The sequence below is a fragment of the Giraffa tippelskirchi genome, chromosome 2 (genome assembly GCF_054371585.1).
Source record: "Giraffa tippelskirchi isolate mGirTip1 chromosome 2, T2T-mGirTip1v1.2.pri, whole genome shotgun sequence".
NCBI classification, from domain to species: Eukaryota; Metazoa; Chordata; class Mammalia; order Artiodactyla; family Giraffidae; genus Giraffa; species Giraffa tippelskirchi.
In genome coordinates, this window is record NC_137276.1 from 236,326,891 (window position 1) to 236,348,045 (window position 21,155).

The 21,155-nt window shown below is 42.3% G+C and overlaps 1 protein-coding gene and 1 long non-coding RNA gene across 9 annotated transcripts in view; one reads left to right on the plus strand and one right to left on the minus strand.

The window, feature by feature from the left end:
* SATB1 (SATB homeobox 1) overlaps positions 1 to 21,155 on the minus strand; it is a 102,503-nt gene that overhangs the window by 80,219 nt on the left and 1,129 nt on the right. For 2 of the 8 annotated variants that reach the window (XM_081573372.1, XM_081573369.1), the window contains exons 1-2: positions 2,390 to 2,743; positions 1,671 to 1,899 (exon numbers count right to left, since the gene is read on the minus strand). The exons of 2 other annotated variants lie outside the window; for them this stretch is intronic. The gene's annotated coding sequence lies outside the window, so the exon portion shown is untranslated. Of the gene's footprint in view, positions 1 to 670; positions 744 to 1,659; positions 1,900 to 2,389; positions 2,902 to 16,164; positions 16,337 to 21,155 lie in introns of those variants that run through there. 4 more of the 8 variants (XM_081573374.1, XM_081573373.1, XM_081573371.1 and 1 more) reach the window with 4 other exon arrangements.
* On the plus strand, positions 3,491 to 20,630 carry LOC145539373 (uncharacterized). Its single transcript, XR_014077745.1, has 3 exons — positions 3,491 to 3,725; positions 15,796 to 16,346; positions 17,914 to 20,630. It is a non-coding gene; the product is annotated as an uncharacterized LOC145539373 (long non-coding RNA).

The window sequence follows — 21,155 nt, forward strand, 5'->3', positions numbered from 1 at the left end:
CATACTGTTTATAATAAAGCAGTTAGTACATTATCAAAATCACTTCTACAATAGCTCTAACATTGACAAGAACAGGTGAGTAGAATTATTTTATGAACTTTCATGGTACTTGAAGTATTGAGCTCACCAATACTAATGAAAAGAGAGTCATATTCAGAAAAAACAGAGAGAATATGATAATTATCACTTTCCTCCAGCTGTTTGGTAATTTGACCTATCTTGCACATTTATATATATATATACATATGCGTATATATAAAATATGAAGAAGCTACGTAGATACAGATTTGAAAGCTAGGTTACATTATTAGCAGGGCCTTTCTGAAAGCATTGTTTCCCCCTCTGTTTAACCAGATTACTGTGTCCACTATAATTAAGGAAAGAGGTGATGGGAAAGGGGAAGCAATGATAATCTGTAAGTTTAAAAGCAACCTTCAGAATGCCAGTTGAAGAACTATAAAGTTAGAGAAATAATGGCTATTTATCCTTGTACTCCAAGGTAGTATACTGACACCAAAGGTTTACCCGCTGATTGAGGTCCCATCTGCTTTTGGTTATGAGGTTCATTAACAATAAATGTGCCTCTTTTAACCACTTTTTATCAAGATTACTCTTTCCATTACATTAAACTGTAATCTAAAGCCAAAATTAGTGGTGATTATTAACTTACTCAAAACACTCTTTATAATGCTTCATGTGGGTTATAATATAGAACTGCTTTTCCTGAAATTGGCTGCCTTACCCTAAAGCAGAAGATGAATTTTAAAACATATGATTTGAAAAGAAAATACTTAACCCGGGTGGCAATTTAAGAGCCAAAAAAAAGAGAGAGGATAAGTAGACAACAGCATCAAAGTTAATGCTACAAAACGTATTAAGTAGTCATGAGGCTTAACAACATTATAAACTATGAAGTGATAGATGATAATTTAGTTAATGTATTGACAATCAAAACATCATATAGGTCATGCAAAATTGTCCTTCGAATGAATACCCACCTATAAGCAGCTATTAAACACTCAGTCATCTTGTAAAAAGCTTTACATTATAAAGCAAAATTACATGCACATAAAACACCCAATTTACTCATTTAAACTCTATGCCCAAGGCTAAAGTTCACCAAACCTGAGTTTGGAATTGCAAAGAGCAACCTCTGCGGGGCCTGCTGGACTGACTGCATGGGAACAAACTAAGGTCTCAACAGACGACAGGCTGGAGAGTTTCTTGTGAGTTACACATTTTAAAAACCTATTTCACTGTGATGTCTGGCTGGCACACTGAAAGCAGGCTACTTTCTCCAAACCCCACTTCCCTGTCCATAAACGAAGTCCATATATGATAATTAACGAATTAAACAGCGAACTCAGACACAGCAATTATTTCCTTGAAAAAGAAAGAGCAAAGCACTAAATTCCGGTTTCAAGAACCTATTTTTTTGCAGTGTGGGAGCCTTTTCAACGAGTTCCTTGCTGAATCGCCTCCCTCGCCCCCACACAACCCCATAATCACATTTTAAGAGACTGTGCCCTTATCCGTTCCATATGGCCGGCACGATCCAGGCCAAGCTTTCACTGTGACCTTTTAAAGAGACAAAGAAGCAAAGTACTATCTAGAAACAGAAACGCTGCAGTTTTACTGAGTGAAATTAGCAAAACCGACCTGAAACTCACCACTTCAAAACTTGACAGCATATAAATAACAAAAACAAAGGAGATTTCCTTTGCAGCCCGGGTTCTCGAAGAGAAGTTCAAGAATGATGTTTTCTATGTCCTTTTTTTTTTTTTAGTTAAAAAAAAAAAAAAAAGCAGCAGCAGACCTGAAGGCGACTTCCCCTGAAATTGTATTATTTTCTCTTCCTTTACCCTCGCCCCCCTAAGCGACGGAAGGGCAGATAAGCGTCTGGAAGAGTAGCCATGGGAGAAAGGGGTTAAGGGGAAAAAAAAAAAAAATCACAATTGGACAAACAGCATATATGGTTTGTAAAATGTCTAACCTCGGAGAACGGGGTTTTCGACGGGGGAGGAGGGGAGGCGGGAAGGAGGGAGGAGGGGGAAGACAGAATTGATCTGACAAGTGATTCGTTGGGGGGAATCGTAAAAACAAAGCCAAACCCGTTCGGAGCAGTACGCGGTGGCGGTGCTGGGGAGGCGAGGTGGGGACCGGGGATTCTCTTAAAAAGAAAAAGGAAAAAAAACAAACCCAAACAAACCTCGGCGGCCGAGGTCTGCAGAAGCGCCCCCCGCCCGCCGGGGCTCTCCGGGGCGCGGGCCGAAAGTCCGCCCGGCCGTGGCCCGCGGTCCCCTCCTCCTGCCGCCCCGCGCGCGCGGCTGGGGGGCCGGCTCGCCTCCCCCCGCCCGCTCCCCGGGAACCGCGCCGGAGAGTAACCGACCTGCAACTTTCTTCCCGCAGCCTCGGGCCCCGCGCGGGGCATCTAGCGGGGGGCCGGGGGCGCCGGGGGCCGCAGGGCGCGCAGGAAGCCCCGGCAAGGCACTGGGGCGCCACTTTGGAGCCGGCCCTCGCGGACGAGCGCCCCGAGGACCCCCCCGCGGCCCATGGACGCGGGGCCGCGAGCGTCTGCGGAGCCGGGAGAGTGAGGCGGGGGCGGGGGGGCCGGGGGAGGGGGCCGGAGGGCGCCCCCGCCGCCCCCCGAAAGTCGCGGAGCCCTCGCTCAGCCGGAGTCCGAGGTAAACACCCGGCCCCACAATGGCCCCGGGGCGCGGGGGGCCCGGACGCCCTCCAAACTGAGCAGGAGTTTCGGCGCGCGCGGGCTGGGGGCGCGGGGCGCCCCCCGAGCCGCCTGGGCCCCGCGCCGCCTAGAGCGCGGCGGAGGCGACGAGGCCGGCGGGCGCCCGGCGGCGCGGCGCCGAGTGCGCGCGCGGGCCGCTCCCCGCGCCCGGCCGCTCCGCTGCCCCCCGCGCCGCCGGCGCGGCCCCCATCAAACGCGGGGCGCGCTCCTCCCGGCCGCCGCCGCCGCGCCCCGCTCGGCCCCGCGCGCCCGGCCGCGCCGCCGCCGCTGCTGCCGCCGCCGCCGCTGTGGCTGCCGCTTCCCCGTCCTCGTCATCTTAACGCACGGCCCCCGCTCGCAGCCCCCGGCCGCCCGCCGCCCGGCCCTTCCCCAGCGGGGCCGGCTGCGCCGCGTCCGGGCGGCGGGAGCGAGCGGGCGGGCGGCGCGGGGGCGGGGGCGTGGGGAGGGGCGCGGGGCGCGGGGGAGGGACGCGGCTTAAAACCCGGGCTGGAGGCCCGGGAGCGCGGAGGGGCGGCGGCGCGGCGGCCCGGCGCGGGGGGCCGGCCGAGCGGGCGGTACACAATGCCTGGAACAGCGGGGCGCGCGGGCCGCGGGCGCGCGGGGGCAGGTGTGCGCGGCGGCGGCGGCGGCGGGGAGCGGCCGGCGGGGAGCGCGGGGGGAGGCGGGGGCGAGGCCGGAGGCGAGCGGGGGGCGGCGTGAGCGGGGCGCGCTGGCGCTCGGGGACGGGCGAGGGCGCACCGGCCCGCGCGGGGCTCCGAGGCCGGGGCCCTTCGGGACGGGGCCGGGGGACGGCGGGGCACAGGCTCTCGGGAAGCGCGGAGCGCGCGCCAGCAGAAACGGAAGGGCCGGGACCCCCGAAACGCTCTGCGCAGTAGGATCACTCGTCACGGGAGGGGAAGCCTCCACGAAGAGCCAGCGGCCCAAAAAGACGAGCACTTTCCGTGCTCATCGGTACCCGTCCTCTCTGTACTGGGCGCAGGTAGATGCCAAGGTCCCTCACTTCTGAGCTGGAGAACTCGGAGGAGGGAATACGTGGCCCACGGTGGCCGAGTTAAACAAAATTTGGGTCACTTTCTTGAAAGAGACCCGACTACTTAAAAGTTATTACAAGGAAAACGTGCAACCTTTACCCCTGGTGAAAGACAGTAAAGTTGGGGGGGGCGGTTAATACCTGTATTGTAGCAATAAATACTTCTGTAATCTAAGGTTAATTACCCAGGTAGATAAATGGTCATTACCACCCAAGTATGATCCTCTTATTTAGATAATCTATTAAATACAGTTCCTATAAAAATGAAGAACATCACAGTCTTGCCCGAAATGGGGATGTAGCGTTCATCGTTTAGGTTTGAGTGCTAACATCTTAAGACCCTGAAGGTAGTTAATCATTCAACAGAAACAAAAATGTTCCAATTATTTTTTCAGAATACACTAAGAGGGAAAAGAGAAAAATCAGTGAGATAAACATTTTGTTACACATAAAAAAGCAACAAGTTAGCGCAAGTACTGAGATAAGAGGAAAATATGCAAATGAAGCTCTTTAAAGCTACCAATATACTCTCAGACACTGTCTACACTAGAAATCTTAGACAAACAGAAGGTAAAACACAAGATAAAGAATAGGAAATAATGGCCTCCTGGGGAGGACAAGCTTAGGAGGAACACAGTGAGAATATATCACTCTAAAGGCACCCACGTTTCACCCACAAAACCAGAAAGGTTAGTGAAGGCAGCAGTGAATCTTGGTACACATAAACCCAAACCTAGAGCTAAAGAATGTGATGATAAAACACAGCATCAAAAACAAGAAAAGAAATACAAGGCAATCTTTATGAAAAAGCTCAAATGATACCGTATTTTCAAAAGTTGATATGCAGGAAAGTATGGAGGAGAGTATTTTGATTAAAGTATAAGAAATACAATCAATAAGGAAATATATAAACATGGCAACATGTAACACTGGTCTCAGAGTTGTTGTTGTGGATGGAAGTACTTAAACATTTTTTTAAATGTTTGATATTCAGAAGAAAAACACGGATAACACTGTTATCTTTATAATGAGTGATTTTTGCAATGTGATGGGTTAAATTGGGAATTTCCAAGATGTATATTATAATAGTTGCTTCAAACTGGTGCTGCCTGACATGTTTCCCTGAAACCTGCCTGGCTTTTCAGTAGGGACTGTGCATTCTAGTATCACAGTGTATAAATTTACAAGCAATAGCAAAATCTCGGAATAGAGGAAAAGTATCCTTTACTACAAAGAATCATTCAGGCAAATGGAACTCCAATTGAGTGTTTAAAAAGAAAGAAAGAAAGTTGCTGGGCAAAACAAAATTTGAACAAAGAGAAAGGAAGACTAAAAAAGGTTACTGAATATATCAATATTAAAACACACTGGGATAAAATACTGTAAATGATGATTATCCCATTATTTCCACAAATAAGACAGAAAACTTTCTGATTACCTTAGCCTCCGATTGATGTGGGGGTTAAAATATTAATCTTTAAATTTGAATAGCAGCTTTTATCTAGGAATTCCAAGCTAATTCTCAAACACAAAACATAAAAAAGTGTAATAAGAATGGACATGGCCTTGGAAAATGATAAAACAGAATAAATGAGGATAAAGGCATCTAATAATAACTTTACTATTAAAAAATACTCAATTATAAGTCTATTAATCATATATGCATATTAATTTCCCTCAAGCACATTCTTTATTTCAGAACTATGTAAGATGTAAGCAAAATGGCACAGAGATTTATGCCCTCCAACTAATAGTACACTGACGAACTTCCTGTATATTATCTACTCTTTTAGAATACTCACCAAACCACTTAGTACTAAACCCAGATTAAAATAAAGAACAAAAGAAAAATAATAAGGAAAATCCCACCTTTCCAGACATATGTGAAAATAAACTATCGTGATAGGGGAGGCATCAGTTTTATTCTACAAAGTATCTTAAATTTGGCAATAAAGATGCAAGCCAAGTATTGAGAAAAGTTAAGATAAACTTTATAAGTCCAGCTATGAGAACGGAAAACCTCAGGAACATGAAATATTACAAGTCAAATACATGAACTACTAAACATGTGGGTGTACAGTTAAAACAGTGCATCAATTTTTTATCACAGGAGAAGGAATTCAGTCTGGCTACACAAAGGTAGTGGAGATAAAATATTGTAACAGATATGAGATTTTTTAAAAACAATAACAAAAGGACTACTGCATGCTTCAGGTGGCCCCATATTAAGATAAATATGCTGGCAGATATCCGAAAGCATTAAAACACATTCAGAGTTCTGAGTAGCACATACATTTGTAACAAACAGAGAAAGCATTTAGAATTTGAACGCTTTTAAGATACGGCAGCTCCGCCAGTGACTGTGTTAGCAAAGCAATGTTTACCACCATAGCACTTTCTAAGGACATGGTAGGGGTTTTTTTTCCCATCTTTTTAAATTCAAATACTGTTGGCTATCTCTCCACGCTCTTAAAGCAGCACATTTCACGTGGCATATTGCTCTTTTTGTCGCGTCGACTCTTTGTTTTTTGGCTTTAGCTGCAGGTGGTGTTTTCCATATATGATTTCTGGGAATACGGTCTGTGTTGGCCATAGAAGGATGTCTCTCTGAGCCATATGTTCTGCTGTCATGTGTCTCATTTTGTCTGTCTCGGATGTCAGGACTGATTTCCACATCGTTTCTTGAATGGACCAGATACAAATTTGTAAGAGCAGGGCGGGGGCGGGGGGGGGACGGATTAAAAAAAAAAAAAACTGGGGCTGGAGCCCAAGCAACTTTGTCAAAACATACATTGGAGAGGAAATGCAATATCCTGTAAACATTCTCACCCTCCTTCTCACGTCTTATCTGTGACTGACATCATCACAACTGCATCGCTTGGGAGGGGATCTGTGTGCTCAAGTTCAGGAGTCTGCAGCGTGTTTGCGTGTGCAGCTGAGTCAGACGGACCCCGCACCTCTGGAGGTCACGTCAGGCTCGGTGGGACTGCCCTACTCGAGAGGCTTGGGCCCTGCATCCAGCCTGACCCCGCCTTGAACCTGGGGAAGGGAAGCCACCTCACGCTTTTCTCCTTTAATGAATCAACAGAACTCTGATTAAACTTTCAGGCTAATCATGCAAGAAGGCCTGGTCCCCATTTTACACTCTCATAGCCTCTGGTACTTCTCCTTTGTCACAGTTGTCATCAATTAACAATCTGGATAATTATTGGCTTAATAAATATCTTCCATCAGTTCAGTCATGTCCGACTCTTTGCAACCCTGTGGACTGCAGCCCACCAGGCCTCCCTGTCCCATGCTGGACTGTAATCCCTATGAGAGCAGAGACTGTGTCTTGCTCACTGCCCTATTACCAGGCATTCATACCGCATCCCTGCACTGTTTACATTCTGAATAAATAAATGAGAGCCAAAAGCTCAGTGTCACTTGCAACCAAATTCTATGGCTAATTGCAATGACCGTTCCTCTTAGAGACTGTGGAAGTGAAGTGGAGTTAACAGTGGGGGAAGTGGCTGTATCGTTGAAACGTGAATTCACTGAAATTAAATAACATTTACAATTTAGTTCCTCAGTTACACATCAAGTGTTCTATAACCCCAAGTAATGAGTGGCTATCCTATGAGACAGTGTGGGTTAGAGAACCCTTCCACCATCGCAGAAAGTTCTCCCAGGCACCACGGACCTAGAGAACTTCTATAATACACGACTAAATAAATCCAGGACCTTGTCTGGAGGAGTCTTAGAGGTGCTGGACAGCTTTCAGACATCCTAATGAAGTTCAAATTGAAGTCCTTTTCCATTTTAGAACGGGCCCATGAATCTGTAAAGTTGCATGGAATGAGACTTGGGTGGTACTGCACACAAATTTAAGACAGCTTTCTAGACATGTCTGTATGTGAAAGGGTCTTAGAGTACGTTTGGAATAACATGCATTTACCCCAAAGGCTGCTTTCCACGAACATTTCAACAGCTCACAGGTGAAGCTGAAAACCACAGAATCATTCCACACCCTCTCCCATCACCACATTAAAAAAGCAGAGTTGCCACTAGAAATGGCTTTTTTGGAAGCTTTAGTGTAGATATCTACTCAAACTGGGAGGGCATCCAAATACCAAACAAATAGTGGTGTGCTGCAGAGAATCAAAGCAAACGGCTTGAAAATGTTTCAGGAGAGATAAAGGAGAAATAATAAACTCTAAATATGGGGCCTAAGGTTTTTGGTTTTTCTTTTTTTCCCTAATATGTGGGGTTTCAGTTATAGCCGGACTAACAGCGATCAAAAGTTGTTTCCTAATTACTTTAAGGTGAATGTAAATACCCACTGGTAATTTGGGTTATGGTTTTAATAGACAAAGGTCATTATTAAAGCAAAGCAAAGAAAGGCTGATGTTTGAGCTAGTTTGGGGAGAGCGGGCTGAGATAAATGAACGGCCATTAGAGTTGGCTTCTAGAACCTGGTGAGACTTTGAAATATTTGCAGTGTTTACATTCTGAATAAATAAATGAGAGCCAAAAGCTCAGTGTCACTTGCAACCAAATTCTATCGCTAGTTGCAATGACCATTCCTTTTTGAGACTGTGGAAGTGAGATGGAATTAACAGAAATATTACCTCTCATTATCACCTCTTTTTAAAGCAAGAATTTATTAGACAAAATTTTATATCTTCCTTCCATAGATATCAGTATGGACCACAACATTGACATTCACAATGGAAATAATCCCGTTGAAATTGGTTATCTCTGCCTAGACCTAACTCCAAAACTGAATAGGGGGCCAGGTTCCAATAGCAATGCTGTTGAGACCCCCACATACCTACGTATTAGCCTATGTATTAATAGCTATCAGCACCAAATCCCTTAAGAGTTTCAGGCTGTCTTCTTTCCCCATTGCTTCTGGAGAGCCGGGCCTCCCTCTTCTCACTGGGGACCTCCCTTCTGCCTCATTCTTTGATATGCAGCCTGATTGCGCCTCTTCTTTCCAAAGCCTCCTCCAGCTATTAGCCCCTTCCTATATGCCCCATCCCACCCCAGTCCTTCAACTGTGGCATTTCATATTTGCATGCCTGCCCTTCCCAAATGCAAGTCTGTCAACATCTTGAGGCTGGACTCCTGTCTGTATTCCAGGAGTCTCACAGTGCCGGCAATTAACAGGGAAAGGAAGCCAAGACTGTTTTGATGAGTGCGTGCTGGAAAAATCTTAGAAAGATTCTTGCACTCTTAGGCAGTAAAAGCCAAGGATAAGATCAGAAGTTAGTTAAGTGGCTCCTCAAATCGGCTGCATGTTAATATCACATGGTATGTCAACAGTCCAGATACCCAGGCTGCACCCCACTGCCAAGGGTTGGAGCCAGGCAGGCAGCGGTTGCGTTTCCAAGCTGATTCCAGTGTACAGCCAGGTGTAGCATCCACTGGAGTAGGTAATGTGTTAGAGACAAGAAATCAAATATACCTGTTAGGACATCTTCCAAGGGTATGGAGATCCTGGAGTCACTTGGGAAAGTTAAGGCTCTTTTAAGAATCAGCACTTACCCCAAATTTAAGAAATTTATGTGCAGGCAAGATACTTGTTTCAAATTAAAAAAAAAAGGTAGGGGGAAAGCTATTAGATCATTGATTTGCTGAATAAAAGTCTGCTGTTTGAGGAACCGTGATAAATTAGCATTTGGGCACTTGCTTGAGATTTACAGGGGTGCCAGAAATCCTGCGCTAGTGTATGATTTATCATCACAGACATAAGAGACGAACCACAAAATTACACGTGGAAGTAAAGTTCCAAAACCAGTCTATTATTTACTGGAGCCAGAACCATCCTGCTTTTCTCTAATTTTTTTTTCCCCCAACATACTTGAGCAGGCTTTTTCTCCCAGAAAATTTCAACCTTTAGTGAGATTCCCTTTGAAACAGCTGACACCGTTCAACTCTTCTCCAGCCCCAGTAGTGGCACTTGCGCAGGACTGAAGTGTCCACACTGTCCGTGCCCAGGAGAGGGGGCAGGGCCCCTCGCCACTGGGCGGCACCCCAGGGAGCCCATGGGATTTTAATTCCAGCGAAGTCGAACAGGAACTGTTCTCAGCCAACCTTTAGTCAAGACGCATCAACCAAGTCTTCTTAGTGATGCCAATGCTATTCTGATCTTTCCCGGCTTACCTGAAGGGAAAAACCTGAAGGTCTCTTTGAGGTTGCAACAGACCTGGATGCTGGTCCATAATGTTTCTGGGAAAAGGATCAACCGAGGGCCGTATCAGATACTGTACCACCGTGCCCACAGGGCCATTCACTGGGGACACAAGGGCAACGCGTCTGGACAGTGTTGAAATACTCCTCTGATGCCTGAAGCTCGCTGAAGCAAAGGAGGAGTTTAATTCAAAACTAAAGCACATTCTCTTTGGGATGACGGCAAAGACCTGGAAGAGACTGTGGCACGGGGCGCATGATGGTGTGGCTGTGATCAAGGCCACCAAACTGCCCACTTTCACGCCGTCCAAACGGCATGAGGCATGGCACCTATCTTCTACTCCAATTTAAAACTCTGAAAACAACAAAACTAAAGGAAAACAATCATTTGTTCCTAAGGCTGGCAGATGTATATTATCATGTAAATATCACGCTATGCAGAAAACAATAAGCTGCAATGCATTGACAACTGCCTCCAACCTTCCACTGCCTTGCCCTCACCCGCCAACAGCCACGGTCCAGTCTCTGCTGGATAATTAATTCATATGATGATTACCTGACCCAAGGATAATTAACATGGATTGCTAATGAGAGACCCAACATCCCACCCAAAGTAGGTAATCTGATGGTCCTCTGATGCAAGAAAATGGTTCTCTTTTCAGATTTTCTTCTATATTCTTGTATCTTAGCAAAAGAAGAGAAAGGAGGGACAAAAACCAGGCCTTCCAAATATCCAACATTCAAATACCCAAACATTCTATTTGGATATTTTTCAAATGAGTAAAAATTAACCACACTCCTGAGACAGCAGACAGTCCCTAGGAAGCATCTGTAGGATGCTGACACTCCCTGTAGTCCAGTCACAGAGGTGTGACAACTCCATATATGTACTCCATGTAATAATTTACACACTCTCCATATAAACAGTCTAGATTGGACTTATTAATAAGAGAATGCATGTTTAGGAATAAGTTCAAAAGGCTTTCAAATTTATTTTTATCAGTCACTTTTTGTGATAGTAATTACAATTATTTATTTCTGCATGCAGTAATCTGTAATGATATCTTTTTTATAGTGTATTGCCAGATACTGTTTCCTATCATCTATTATCACTGCATTTATATCAGGGACTTTTATATTAATGATGGAGTTTTTTTTTTTAAGTATTGGAAATTTGTATCTAAATTGTATCTCCCTGAAGTTCATTCCACATATATGTATTTTTCTGACGTATGACTAAGGAATATGATTACATAGTAAAGCCAAATGAAGATTACATATTTATTGGTCTAAAATAAAATACTAAATAAAAGAAAATAATTTAAAGACTAAATAAAATACTAAAAAATAGTTTCAAAGCATAACTGTAGCTAAAGGATATCCAGTTACCTATTTTTCAGGTGCGGCTTTATTAGTGTGTTTATTGTGGAATTTAATTCATTAGATAACCGACAGGGACTATAAATACACATGCAAATTTCCAGCTGATATGAAGCAAAAAGTTGATAAATAATGCTGCAATATAACTTTAAAAACAGAAGTAGTGAGCCTTCAGGCTATTTTTTTAATCATTTATTTTTATTTATTCTGTAAAGACTATTTTCATTTGTATTTTTAAAATCTATATATAAATACACTTGGGAGAGAAACAAACAGCACATTTATGAAAATTTTTGATGGGGACCAGCTTGTAACTGTTTTGAGACTGTAACTGCTGTAAAGATGGACAATCCCCACCATTTTATTACTTCTGCAACTGAAAAACTACTACACATTCATATCATATTTAATGAAAATTAAACTTATCTCTCTGTGGAGGTAACAAGACTCTCAAAAATAACTTTTTAGTTCACTCTGCACAAAGGGGTTTTGTCTCTAAGAATTTATAGCACCACAAGCTAGTGTAAAAGCATCTTTGGCATATGCTGTAGTTTTGGATATAAACCAAATCTTGGGGTATTTTCAATAGATTTGGAAAATCCAGTTGTTTGACCAACATCCTAGTATGAATAAATGTATATATGATACACATCTAGCATAGCATGATATATACATTCACAGATACAATCCGCATGTCATACAAGAGAATGTTACACAAATTAAAACTAGTCAACCACAGTTTCCATCAGAAATTCTTTTAAACCCAGAGTTAGTGTAATAGTGCTGTCTATCAGTAAGCAACTCCTACAAAAAAGAGTCAGTGACATAGTGGGAAAAGAAGTGGAGAACAGCAGAGACCTTAGATTCAGGTGGTTCTTCCTCTACCGACTAGAAGAGTCACCCTTTGTGAGCCAAACAGGACCCGGATCTGTATCCACGAAGTGATGGGAAAGAATCTGATCATCTGTAAGACCACAGAAAGTCTCTTCCCTTAAATTTAAGTTAAAAAAATATCAAGTTCATTTTAAAGAGAATATAAAGATATGAGGAAATCTCTCACATGCTACATTAGATGTTTATCTATATATGAGACAGGTGTCAAACAAACAAATTAAAAAAAAAAAACCCACTAAGGCAAAGGGAAACTTTAACTCACCAGATTCCATCTGTTACATCTGAATTCATGCATAATTGATTATCCATGACTGGTAAGTTCTTTTCTCACTAGCCGACCACAGTTTTCTAAACATTATGTATTAAATCACTAGCAAAGTAGACTACATTTCAGAAACAGCAAGGGCAGAATAAGAATATTTTAAATGAAAAATTACATGCTGGTTAATAATAATACAGCTGACCTATGTTTAAGGGAGAGAAATTTTAATCATGTGCATATTAAATATTAATAACCTATTCTGTTATTGTTATAATAAGGTTAAGTAGGCTTCTCCATGCTTAAGGAGAGAAGGAGAACCAGGAATGCATAACTATACAAAAAGACACAGAGACGGGAGACAGACAGAAGGAAAATGTGTCAACAATAAACAAGAGGAAATGAAAAAGAAGGGAAAGATGAAGGTGGAAACTCATCTCTATGTGTCATTATGACTGCCAGAGTACTGGCAGAGAAGCAGCATCCTTTTATTTCAATTTTAATCATTTCTGAATTTTAATACCCGGCTCCTTTTGTAATTCTCCTGGCATTCCCCATATGCCTCCATCCCAGCCAAAACACCAGTGTGAATTAAATGGCGGGCAACCACACCACTGACGTAGCCTCCCCAGAGAACCTACCAGGGGCCCAAAGCGGAGAAAGGTGTGTCTACCTTACATCCCTAAGGACCTCCAGCCAATTAACTGGCTGAATGCTCTCTATTTTCTCTAATTTTGCAAAGAAGGACAGGAGTTGGGTAATCTACAGATAGAGAATCATTAAAAAAATAAAGCAAGCCACTGGTAACACAATAATCAGTGACCATCAGGGCCTGGAAAAATGAGTTTGCTCTCACTGGCACTAAGGAGCATCACATGATTATTTAATTACAGCTCTAATTTTTGCCTCGTGGATGGCAACATATCAACAATTAATAGGGCGAATAGAGGAGACTGTTTTTAAAGAGACAGAATGTGCATGATAATGGGCTAGGTCACACAGCAGTCCCTGCTTCAGGAAGATTTTTCTTTGTGTAACTAAAGAGCACTGTCTTGCAAAGAGCCTCAAACGTGGAAATAAATTTAAAGAGGAAGTGTCTTTTTTTAAAGATAACTTTCTTAGAAGGCTGGGAACTTTTCAGAATGTTTTAGATGCACCTAACCCAACCCCACTGCAATGCGAGCATTAATTTTAAGGAATAGAAGGACATCGTCCTTAACATAAATACCCTTAATCTCAAAACAGTGTTATACAACGGATATAAAAATCCATTTTATATATAAGTGGATAGAAAAATATCTGTTATGCAACTAATTATGGCTGATACTTATCCAGTGAGGTCCTAGAGAAACATCAGCATCGTGGCAAAGGACAGACAGAGGTCAGTCAGACGGGGGCTGCTTCGCGCCCAGTATTTCTGGCCCAGAGGATCAGGAGAACCGGTAGCCAGTAGCCTGACTCCAGGGACCTCCAGGAGTGCTCTGCGCTGATGCCAGAGCAGGTTATGAGCACCACCCGACACCAAAGGACAAGAGCCTGGACAGAGACCTGCCCCATCCTCAAAGTCGAGGAGGAGGAAACAGCCCCTGGTGCTACTGTCCAAAGGCCACAGCACACAGAGAAGAGAGACACTCAGTTATCCCGACCCTGGCGCACGTGCAGATAACCCCAGGAAAAGAGAAAAGCCTTTTCCCACTGAACCATATCGGCACAAGCTAAATTCACTAGTCTGTTATTAATTTAGCAGATCTTTAATGAGTGCTCTCCATGCAAGACAGAATGTGAAGTTACTATTTTCTATAACACAGACATGTACCTTATACTGATTTTGTGTGTGTGTGTGTAGTTGGATAACTTGTTGGAATAAATAAAGGCAGCAGCACCTAAAAAGTCATAAAATGGGAATCCCAGTACATTTTTAAGTGCTGTATTGCAAGGTTACAAGGTCAACATATCCAGATTAACTGAGAGAGTTCAAAGAGTCAAGCAGTTTGAGAGTTGTCTAAGGCAGGCTCAGTCCAGCTTTCAAGCTCACTAATTTCAGTCACCCATTGTCTGCCATGCCAGAAGCCAAGGCAAAAACCCAGGCTTTAGATTTGGAAAATAAAATAGTCTTAGAACTACTGCTGTGATCAACTGCTCAAATGTATCTTATATATCATGCTACACAGAATTCTAAGAAAGCATAGCCTGGCTCAAGAAATTGTGACTAAAAAGATGCTACAACGAGTAGCAGTAAGAGGCGCTAAATCAACTCAAAAAGCTTTAATGGCTTATGGTGGCCAAAGTCATCACAAAACAAAAATGCAGGCATCTCAAACTACAGTGTGGGAAGGCTAAAACTGCTGAGGGACACTGATTTCTGAACCTACTAGCAAAAGTGCTCAAGTCAATGCTAATACAGAGAAGGGGGGAAAAAAGAAGAAAATTAAAAATCTTACATCCCAGTGAAAAGTTTAAAATTAAGTTACTTTATTAGAAAACATTCTGATAATCTGGACCCAAAATCTGACTCCATACATTCTGAAAGACTGTTTTGAAAAGAGTCTAGCAAGCAGCAGCTTGTATGTAACAGTATACATCATTCTTTTTTAACATGACTGTTAATATACAGTTAACATGTCTCAGAAAAGGCTGTAATTAACTGTCTACTGCTCCAATAACACTAATAAGTGTACAGTATTATTAAAATACAATGACTCCTTGCAAAGTAAGGCTGTCATTTTTAAACTTTTAAGATAATGTTCTAAATTGTTTTTGAATCTTCTTAAACCACCCCACAGCGAGCCTACCTCTAAGAAAAAAAATTTTAAAGCATAGTTATTAAAATATCATTCCTTCCTCTCACAGTCTGGAGAAATCTATTAGAAAGAACATCTAGGTATCATTTCAGTTGGCGAAAATACAGTGAGAAACACTTGGATTATTTCATCAATTCTGGATGTCCTTTTAAAATTTTAAATTGTAAGTATTTGAATTGAGTGCCTTATTTACTGATAAAATATTTTTATCAGTGAACAGGGAAAGGAAGGTTTGCTATATCAAGAATCATTACATAGCCCTGCTGTTAATCCCCAATGAGTTCCATTGTCTGGTTCACTGGATCAGGAAAACTCAATTGCATTCAACATCAAACAGCTAATTATGGAGACACCATATTCAGGACTATCTCTGTTTCAAAAGATATCTGCATATACTAGGTTGTATTTTATTTATAATAATTATTACAATAAAATATTTATAACAGAAGACCTCTTTTAACTTAAAGTCCTTAACATTATAAACATTAAAAGGCCAAATTGTCATTTGCAGGCTCTTAACGGCGTATCAGAAACCATTGAGGAAGACTAGAAAAGAACCTCTAGCAATCCACTCTACTCTGTGCCCAGCTTCCTGGAAAACTGCATCCAAAGAGTACCCCCTCTCACAGATTACTGAGTACCTTTTCTTTAAATATCTCAAGGAAGGAAGATCTAGTAATTTCTCCTGGGAGCTCTCTACCCCATTTCACCACCCAGAGTAGCACGCATGCTGCAGAATTTCTGCTGCTATCTGCTTCCAAATCATCTCTCACCAAGAAAAAGCAACATCCAGACACGGAGACCTCCCCTGGACTCTAAGTGACTCTCTCCCTGTGGCTGTAGCCCCTGAGTCTCCACATGGAACTTTTCTGGCACTTACCCTCCAAACACCAGAGGCTGCTCTCAGAATCTAGCCCTCCAGGAGAGCTCTCAAGAAGTAGTCTTTGACGAGGTGACAAGGATGAAGTTGTCTCTGGCACTGCTGGCAAGGCAGAAGCATCCCCAAATGAGGTGGATACCAGTTGCCTGCAAAGCAGCTGGACCATTACTGCAGTTCTGAGGGTACGTCACAAATCAGGTCATAGCTCTGGGTAGAGTCCACCCACTTCACCGGGTACAACGCCCTCCACTTCCTGCACACCTGGGGGGAAGGGATGCGGGGGGGGGGGCACAATGCAGGTCCACAGACACCCTAGCAGGGGCAGGACCAGGTGCAGCCTGCCATCTGCTTCTTCTGCAAGCGTTTCAGCTTCATTTGGGGGACCTGCACCCCTGAGGTGCAGCAAAAATTCGTGTCACGATAAGCGGGCTCGCAAATGAGTGATGAGTGTAATAAAATATTGCACAGTTAAAGGTTTTATCCAGCAAGACTGTTTCTCCACTGGAAAACTGAACCAACTCTTAATGTTTGATTACAAGACACTTCACTACCAAATATCAAATAACTGGACTGAATAAATGTCAGCTGAATCTAGGCACATACATGCTGGGATACTGGTTAACTGATTTTCATCTCTGATAACTAAGCTGGGATCGCCACATAAACCAAATTACATCCTTGAAAGTCCATTGAAAGAGGTGATGAGAATTTCTATTTACGAACCTTCAGACAGCAACAACTGTGGAAGAGATACAGAATAACTTCAAAGCATAAAAATAGGCCAATATGCTGGAGAAACGCTAAGCTACTAAATCTCACCCAGAATATATATACACACAATCTGTATCTATTTACTCTGAAATGAAATATCTGATCTTAAAAAAGACTTTAAAAAATAAACAGCAAAAGGTACCATTGGCATAAGTTCAAAAGTACTAAATAATGTGTGTTAATGTGCTGATCACACTCTATGAAGACATCAAGTTGAAATAGACTTACCATTGAGAATAGCTCTTAGGAACGATATATAAATTACCGTAGAAGACACTTTTTCTTTGGGAGGGAAGGAGAAGAACCTTGTGTAACAGATTTGATTGATATGCTGCATTAAGGCCACATTCTGCTCTGATGTCAATGGAACATGTGATTAGAGACTGACAACTGGGTGGACAGGCTGAGTGTTAAGAGCTACTTACAGAATGTCCTTTATAACAAGCACTTTCTCAAATTAATTATAAGTTTTGGAACTCAACTTTAACTGTATTTTGATGTTTCCAGGGGTCTCCAAAGAGAATGGGCTTCCAATTTAAAAGGAAAAACACCTGAATTTAGTATTGTAAAAAAGTTGAGATCCAAGGTTGGCAGCTTAAACAAAAAGATGAAGGAGGCAAGAATATTCTCAGAGGAAAGTTAACTGTACCAATCCATCCATTCATCTGTGTGTCTCACTTCATATTCATATTTGCAGATCTCCATTAAAAACTGAAGCATTTCATCTAAAGCTTGGAAGAGAAGACACTTTATCAAAGCTATTATCTAAGTAATCAAAGAGTTGAAGTTATGTCTTTGGAACTTTGTAGAGAGTTTAATTTAGCAAACGTACACTTGAATGTGTTTGAACATATTTGTCCTGAGGTTGCTCTAAGATGACTGTTTTAAGTGGCATGTGGATTCTTTTGGGATTTGGATGTAACAGTTGAGGTATGTAAAGTAAACATGTATAATATCTCTTTCAACTGATTCTTGCAGGACAGAAATGAGAAGATGAAGTGGCTCTTTTTTTAAAGTCTAGCCACTGCGAAATGGTAAGAAGACTCTTCTCGACCCCTACCCCCAAGCAGGAAGAGTCTAAAGCCCCGGATTAGAGTACAGGTGGATATTAAAGTGGAGACAGGGCCATTATTTCCTGGTGACAGGAGTATAAATACGTGCACTAACCTATAAACTGGTATTTACTTCAGGAAGGTAAGTAATATTTTTCCTCTGATTGCTGAGCTGTCAGTTTAATGCAGCGTAAATAAACAGTAGGTGCCTGCTAGCTCGAAGTAGGAAGTGTTCATTCCACACGAGGAACAGATTACTGAAGCCTGATGCTCATCGTGCTGAAACATAACTTTCATTTTACCAGAAAATACACCCTACCATAGAGGATTTTCCGTGCCTGATCTATTAATTAACTTAACTCTGTTCTGTCAAAATGTAAACCAATTTGTTAAAAGCATCCCAGAGTTTTGGAGTTTGCAAACCAAATCAATTGGAAAAGCAAGAGGGATGACGGTTCTGTAATCTGATCACAAATGCTAAAAATGACTACTTAATAAGCAGAAACTATACCAAACCAAAAAAAGACAAAGAGCATATTTAAATAGAGAATTTAATCATCACGGTTACCGAATTTACTCAAAATCCTCCTCCTTTGCTAATTAAAAGCAACTGGCACCTTTTATATTTTGCAACCTTGTGCTACTGAGGTCTGTTCACTATGGATGCTTATTCTGCTCTCTGAAATATCTAATGGCAAACCATTCATAAAAATCCAATCACATGCCTTAATTCTAATCAAAATACTACTGAACTCCCCTGAGAGAAGTGGCAAGTTTGGAGAGCAAATGATGATACCCACCCAAACAGCATTCATGTCAGATGCGGTTTTCTTCTCCTTTTCTATACACCAGAAAGCTCTGACGGCATGGAGCAACTCCTGTTCTTCTGCACAAGCAGAATATCTCCTGGCATCATTTAAAGTGGGAACTCACCTTATCTAAAAAGCATAAAAGGCAATTTGGGGAGGTTTCTATTTAAAACCTGGACAAACTCTGATCCTTGATCAGTGGATTGTAAAGGAATGAGAGAGGTTTGAGAAAATCATATTTTGACTAGACCTGCACTTGACTACAGCAGGTTCAGACCGAGTCAGCCACATGCATCCCATACCCCATCATCTCAAGCATGAGAATGACACAAGACTCACCCGGGACAACGCGTCCTAGGAGGGGAGGTGTTTGTGCGAAGGGCATATCTGGTATGGCCCTTTTGGAAATTTACAGAGCAGATGAAAAACCACCAGAGTGCTTTACAGAGTTCCTGCTGTATATCCATGTTGTGTTTAGCTTAACAGTGTTTGTAACCAAAAGGTTTTAACAATAATGAGGAACAGGTGCTTGCCACCTGACCTCTTAGGCCTAATTTACGATCCTCAACCTATCACATGAACAAAAATCATTGAAGATCTCCCCCAGATATTTCCGTTTTTTGCTAATTTAATGCAGACTTGCTGAACCATCACTCAGCACATCATCTTATTCAATCACAGGTTCCTATAGCTGGCAACAGACTTCTGTGCAGAAATAAACCAACATTCATTTTGTTGCTGTTCTCGTTTAAGATGCTGTGAGACAAAAGAACTACTTTTGTAGATTATCAACCAAAGAATATATTAATTTATTACAACAACTGAACAAAAGGCATTCCTTTGGAATACTTTTACATACAAAGAACTATTATTTATTACATATTTCAGCTTGTGGGAAAATGAGGAATGCATTGATTCTGGAAATAACTATCCAGACTTTTGGAAGTTCTCTAAGTCTTCTTTCCCTGCTGACCTTTCCCCTGCTTCTCCCCCTTGCCTGCCTCTACCCCCCACCCCCACCCCCCCCACATTTTAAGGCACTGGGACTTTAGGAGGGAAATCCCTATCTGTTCTTTCTCATCCATCATGTGTATTCATCATTCAGAAAGGAAAGCAAAAGTGAGCAGGGATTTTTATTTCTCTTGTATAATCTTGTTACAATGTAGCCATGCTCAAATTTAACAATGCTTTGTATTTTATAGCTACTGTTTACATATTATGTATCACATATGACTGAACAACTCTGCATTTAAAATATTGTTTCCATTAGGAAAAATATAAAGTAATAAGTGTCAAATGGAGATGAAGAATAAACATTCCTGGTATATTTATAAAATGCATAGTCATTTAAAATGTACACAAATAGGATACATATTTCGCTACTGTTACATTTTATATAGTATTCACATTGTCTAAAGTGTATTTAATAATGTGCCTAACCAAGTTAATTAAAGTATTTATGTCTGCTGATTGTGTTAAACACTTGGAGAGGTAGTGAAAGATACAGCCAGTTACTTCTGCTAACTAAAGTTGAAATTATGCACTTATTATAACCTTTTCTAACAATGTGAGAAAAACAGAGTAAATATATTAAATTTGTTTCACAACAGATGCTTAGGTTGTTAATATTTAAGATGCCTATTCATGCTATTCCTGTCTGCACATTTGTCAAAAATGTAAGCCTGAATGCTAATGTTTGCCAGCAGACTGGAGCAGCCAGTATATGAATGTACTCCTGTTCTACTAAAATAATATGCAAAAGAAATAAAGGACTGCTGCTAAATCATAGCAGAGTACCACACAGGATTAAAGGTTTTTAGAGCAAACACCTCAACCTTGGCTGTCTCGTCTATTTTTTTTCCCCAAGCTACGTTTGACTGCAGAATAAATCTTAATTCCTGACATCTCAGAAAAATCCACCTTAGACTGGGTGTAAATTTCAATAAAATTTCAGCGGCATGAATGACTGTGGGCAGCACCAACACTGGATTTCGGGAACTGCTTGGGACAAATCTTGACACCCAGCAGTCTCCTGTTCCTCATTCCTAACCCCTCCTCTGTCCTCTTGAGAAAGTAAGGTCCTCTGGCCTCCCAGGAGGGAACCCTAGCCAGTAGGGGCAGAAAGGTTCTCTCCCGAGACTAGGACTTGTTTCGTCTTTCGCTTTTCTCGATCTCCTTGCAACCATGTGGAGTCCAAGACTCACAGCGTTTGCCTGAAAATCCGGAATGCTGCGGAGAAAGTTCGCCAGGGTCCAAGTTGCCAACCAGGGCGCTCTGAGAGGCGATCCCGAGGTTGACACTTGGAAGTGAAAGGTGCTACGCTCTAGTGGCGATCCGGGCCGAAACATCTAGCAAGCGC